Here is a 5,744-nt window from a genome sequence, read left to right as displayed (position 1 = left end):
AGATCGCTCTCTCATCAGACAAATGTCCTCTCACAGAATTTATTGAAGCACAGAGATGAAAAAAAAAACCACACACACACATATCACAGTATTATGTAGACCGTCAGGCGGGAAGCTGCTCGGCTCCAGGTGCACACTGAATCAACAAAGCAGTTTCTAGACTTTTCTCATGGGAGTTTTACTGATAAAACCGACTCACTTGGTCTGCCAGAAACAGCTCGAAGGTCATGTCCTCCCTGTAAAGGCTACAGGATGAAGAGGCTACAGGATGAATCTTGCATTTATTTATTCTTAAGGAGAACCAGATGTTTTAACAGTCAAGAAATTAAGCTATAATATCAATATTTACCTAACAGTCATCAGAGAGGATCAGTCCCAGCAAACTCAAAAATGCTGAAATAGTCAGTTTCACCATTTGGAGCCAAAATGCATCATTTTACTTCCAAGTAGCTGCATAAGGTCTGACCATAGACTGTACATATACTGGACAAACGGATTCCATTGGCTTCAATAACACGTTTGTTGTCTATAATGGGAGGTGGCCACCACCGCCATTTTGACCGTGTCACAGGTTCCGTCCAGCCCAGACAATTCCATAAAAGGGAAGAGAGGAGGCGCTGAGGGTGTGGCTGTAAGGCTGGGCTCGAGTGACGACACCCAGGCGAACTAGCTACGAGCTAACCTGAAGCTAACCCTGGCTAACCCAAAGCTAAAGCGGAGGTGGGAGCCGAGCTAACGGATGTAGCCACCTAGCTTCAACCCAACCGGAGCTAACTGGAACACCCATCGACCTGAACCTTACACGGAGTTTAGGTGGAGGTTTTCTGCGCCTGTTCGTGAGAAGTACCTGTATTAAAAAAGTTTTAAATCGGTAAGTTTATAATTTATTTCCGTAATGAAAACATTTTGCTTTGAGCAAGTTTTCAGTACAGTTTTTTTCGGCGCTATCACTCCTGAGTCGCACCAGCCATTAAATGTATCATGAATAAGAGAAAATATATTTAAGTCATATTTTGGGGGGACATTTTATTATCTTTCTTACAAAATCTGAGACCAAGCGTTTCACATTGCAACACAAGCACCGGTAACCATAACAGAATGAACAACAGCCAGCAGAGGAGAGGATGGCGGTGTTTCAAACCCTCCCGGCCGGCGAGGACAGCTCATTCCTGGGCTGGAGCCGGCCCTCAGCACCCCGCCACAGGCTCTAACAGATGCTGGCGGTGTTTGAAACCCTTCCAGCGGGACAGGGGAACTAATTCTTGGGCGGGTCGGAGTCGGCCCGCAGCAGCGCGGTGTAGCCTACGTATTTTGTTATATAAGTCGCTCCGGAGTATAAGTAGCAGGACCTGCCAGAAAATGTAAAAAAGTGCGAGTTATAGTCCGGAAAATATTGCAGTTATTAGTATTCGAGCTAAATTAGCAGCGTAAATACATTTCATATATTTCCAAAATGTTATACTTGTTTGTATCTTGTACAGCCAACTAGTCTTTATTCTGGACTCAGTACAATTTACCAAAAGTAAAGAGACATTCTACAGATGAAGTAAGCACAAGATAACTTACTGGAAGACACAGAATTATCATCAGAACCAGAACAAGAGAGCCTGATAACAGTCGTGAAAATAACAGTTAAAAAGTATGCATGTATAATAGAAATAAAAATATATTAGAATTAGTGTAACTCACTGTGATCCAAACAATAAATCAGCCATAGCTGATTAGTAAATATGACATGAGGTCTGGGAGTTTTTAATTTTAATTTTTATTTTTTTGTTAGATCTGTCTAAATGTCACCATGGCAGCCTGTGTGTCTCCAACATCAGCTACACAAAGCAGCAAGTGTAAGTTCCACATACCTGTCTCACCACTTCATGTGTGGTTTTGTACTTTAAACATTTATGACAAACCTGTTATTTTTTCTCCATAGCCATTTGGATCATTGGAGACAGCTGAGTGAGGCGTGGTGCCCAGAGAGCTGCAGAGACAACCTTGGCCTCCCTGACGTCTGTGTCTCCTGGTTTGGATGGGACGGACCATCGACATACATACATACATGTGCCGACACTTTGCGCCCTGTTTTATAAACTGTAGTGTTAAAAATAAATGTTTTTGCTCAATTACTGGAATTTCTTTGGTTAAGACAAAAGTGAGGAATAATCATTTACAAGTTATTTGTACAACAGGCCCATTTTAAATCCCAACAGTTTCTTAGCAGACAATAGAAATGTGTTCTTTACTAACTTTACTTGGTTTAAAACTCTTACTAAAATAGTGGCGTATTGCAAAACCCAATCATACTTGTTATGTATACATTAGCTTTGTAGATATTTTTTACAGATGCAACAAATCCAAACTTAAATAGTTTGTCATTCTTTATTGAAAAACAACAAAATACAGTTATACAGAAGTGTGGGAAAATGATAATGTGAAAGTATTGCTATTTAAATGTAATCCTATTTATCTTTAAAAAGAAAAACTCTAAAGATGTCCTGTACAGCATCATGACAGAAGAATGGTGGTCTGTCTGTCAGAATGTGCTGAACAGATTTGCTCTTTGAGGAGGAGTGTCATGTTTGGAGGAAGGTACTTAACCCAAGACATGCAGAATACAACACTGACCAAAAACTGATGGAAAAAATGATTTATTTATAAGGAGGAACTTAAGGTGCACAGATAAGTCTGTGGTTGGAACTGCAACAACAGCTCAGCATCTGGAGGAGGGAGAACACAGGTGAGCTTAGGTTCTGGTTTCAAAATCCATTGTAGGCAGGCAGAGGTGTTCAGCAGACTTACTGTGGTGGGTGTATGTGTTGGCTGGAGGAGGGAGAGGTAGAGAGCCGGGGGAAGCGCAGGAGAGGGAGCAGAGGTGGAGAGAAGCGGGGCGTCCTGGTGGATGGGGCACTGGGTGAGATGAGAGGTGGGTTATGGAGGCTGGTGATAAGGTCCGTGTGTTGAATATCCAAATCCTGGAGTAGAGGTCAGTATCCAATGAGGTCGACAGGAATCCTGAAGAATGGTAAATCCAATATAAGAGCAAAAACACTACGAAATAACATTAATCCTAGGAACACTAGAGGTAACACGAGTGGCTGGTTACTACCAAAACTGAGGCAATCTTCTGGCGTCAAATTGTGTCCTCCATCCACCATAAATAGGAAAGCACCCCGCTGATCGCTGATCAGGAACGGCTGGGGTGGAGTCACCAGAACCATGAAGAACGTGTCTCCAGAGACAACTCGGGTCCTGGTACCGATCAGGAAAGCGGACCTTATCACCCAGAGCTGCCAGGTCACGCTCAAAGCCTTCATGTTCACGCTGCAGAGCCTGAACGCTGGCCAGGTGGTGGCCGTAGTTGTCTGTGTTCAGGGCCTGGTTCTTCTCCTCGATCCACTCTTTGGTCTCATCAGCGTATCTGAGAAGACATCAGAACTCCGTCTGAGTGTGGGTCCAAACTCTACTGACCCGTAAGCGGCGCATAAGTGTGCGGGGTACCTGTGGAAGCGCTACACCTCATGGGCGCTGCCCAGCATGTTGCTCCGGTCTTCAGCCAGCTGTTGCAGCGAGCGCCAGCGGTTGTTCAGCTCCTGGAGAGAAACCAAACCCAGTGAGATGAAGGTGGACGCCAGCGGGCTGGACGCCGGACGAGGAAACCTGGAGACGGATCGCTCAGACAGGAAGGGAAGAGCTTCCTCTTACCTTGATGGAATTAAAGTTAGCCGTCGTCTGAACGCCCAACCGTACGGTCTGAGGTCAAAGGTCACAGGAAACACACACCAGTCAGCAGTCATACAGATGCATAAAGATAACTGTAGCCATGGCAACCAGCTGACATGTCCCCACTTTCACCAGCACCTGGTGCCTGCCGGGTCACCTGAATTCCTGTGTGATTTCAGCACGGTCGGCCGTGACTGCGGCCATCAGAGGTGACCTCTGATCAGCTGAATGAACTCACCTTCTAGGGTGACGCCGTGTTACCCCGGGTTTCCACGGGAGCCGTCAGCAGCACGTTACTGCAGCAGCACGTCTTGCTCGCGTAAGCTGCTGCTTGGCCCTTCCCACGAGACGCGAAGCAGCAGGGGAGCAGCTGTCACCGACCGAGCACGAAGTCACTCGAGTGACTTCGTCAGTAAACACAACAACAAGCAGGAGAAAATTACAACATGGTTTGTGTTTTATGTTCTGTCCATTTTATAATCGCCAATACGGACCTGAAAAACAAAGGAGACCGCTAGCTAGGTGATAACTTCTCACGGGGCCGCTCAGTTAGTAACCTTTTTTAAAAGTAAAGCAACCGGAAGGCAGTACGTTCTTTATTCTGAAAATCTCGGTAGCTTCTCTCAATTTCCGCGTCCGATTTCCTGTCTTTCCTTCCCCAAAAATGTCGAACTTGACCCGTTTCAGAGGCGTCGCGCGTAGAAAATAGAACCGGCGCGTAAGGGCCGCGACATGCTGCTCCTGAGACGTGGCCGACTCGCGCTGCTGACGGCTCCGGTCGAAAAGGTTCTGTTGACCACAGCGGTTCCTATCAGCAGCTATGACGTGCTGCTGCAGTAACGCGCTGCTGAAGGCTCCTGTGGAAAGCCGGGGTTAGAGTCGGCTTCATCCTGTAAACAAACAAATGAGTGGTAACAAAAACACCACGTCTGGTTCTGGTGGAGGCGGAGGACAACACGCACCTTTCCAGGAGCAGAACCCAGATGTTCTTGTTGCTACAAACAGAGACGAGCAGAGTTAACAAACCAGGAAGTGAGAGGGACCAGCTGCTGCAGACAGGTGACGCTCACCTGAGCCTGAACCATAGGAGCCTCCTCAGCCATCAGACCTTCTGACTCCAGTTCAGATGCCACCTTGTTGATGTCCCTCAGGCGGGACTCGTTGGCCTTCAGGTCCTGCAGGACAAAAGCACCTGCTGATTATCACCTGAGCTGATCTGACAGCTGCTGCTGGAAGACGGAGAGGAGGAAAAGTCCGACCTTCTGGAAGTCGTCAAACTTCTTCTGCAAGACCTCGACCTGCTCCAGGTCCGACCCGTCTCTCCATCCTCATTCAGCTAAAGACGCGAGTTCAAGTAAAACAACCTAAAGTCACACAAACACAAAGCAGGTGTGGAGATGTTCGCTCTGAGCTGGAGGTCGTTCCTCGGCTGTGAAGGGCACACGAACCTTGTTGGTGCTGTTGAGCAGCGTGAGGATGTCGCCCTTCTTCATGGTGACCTCTCGAGGACTCTTCTCCTGGTAGTCGTACAGAGCCAGAACCAGCTCCTTCCCGGTCTCATCGTCAGTTGGAGCCACTTGTTGCTGTCGGGTTAACAGGTCTGGTGTTAGAACGTGGTGGATAAGAATGTTCTGACGGGCCGAGGGTTCTGAACCAGCGAAGTGACCTGGACCCAAACAAAGTGAGCCAGAACCTGCAGAAACCTCAGAAACATGTCAGGACCAGACCTGCTCTACCTTCCTCCATTATGGTCTCTCCTTTCTGGGTGACAGCCTTGATGCGAGGTTCATGACCTGTGATCTCAGCCTGCAGAGCCTGGTGCTTCTTCAACAGGTTCTGGACACCAATCAGGTCCTTCCCTGAGGACACATGTTAGAGTTCAGCATTATGCAGTAGACAGACCAGTTTAACCCAGGGGTTTCTTTCTTCTACAATCTGCTCTTTAACTGTATTATTTCCTGCTATTTCAGCTGTTAACTTTATTTTTTCTGTAAGTGTTTTTCTCCCCAGAAGAAGCTACAACGATG

The 5,744-nt window shown here is 46.9% G+C and overlaps 1 long non-coding RNA gene across 1 annotated transcript; it reads left to right on the top strand.

The window, feature by feature from the left end:
* The first annotated feature begins 471 nt into the window (after positions 1–471).
* On the top strand, positions 472–2,268 carry LOC139061957 (uncharacterized). Its single transcript, XR_011515574.1, has 3 exons — positions 472–871; positions 1,781–1,844; positions 1,931–2,268. It is a non-coding gene; the product is annotated as an uncharacterized lncRNA (long non-coding RNA).
* Positions 2,269–5,744: the final 3,476 nt, after the last annotated feature.

The sequence above is a fragment of the Nothobranchius furzeri genome, chromosome 12 (genome assembly GCF_043380555.1).
Source record: "Nothobranchius furzeri strain GRZ-AD chromosome 12, NfurGRZ-RIMD1, whole genome shotgun sequence".
Classification (NCBI taxonomy): domain Eukaryota; kingdom Metazoa; phylum Chordata; class Actinopteri; order Cyprinodontiformes; family Nothobranchiidae; genus Nothobranchius; species Nothobranchius furzeri.
Note: the sequence above shows the minus strand (reverse complement) of the source record. Positions and strands in the feature narration are given on the sequence as shown.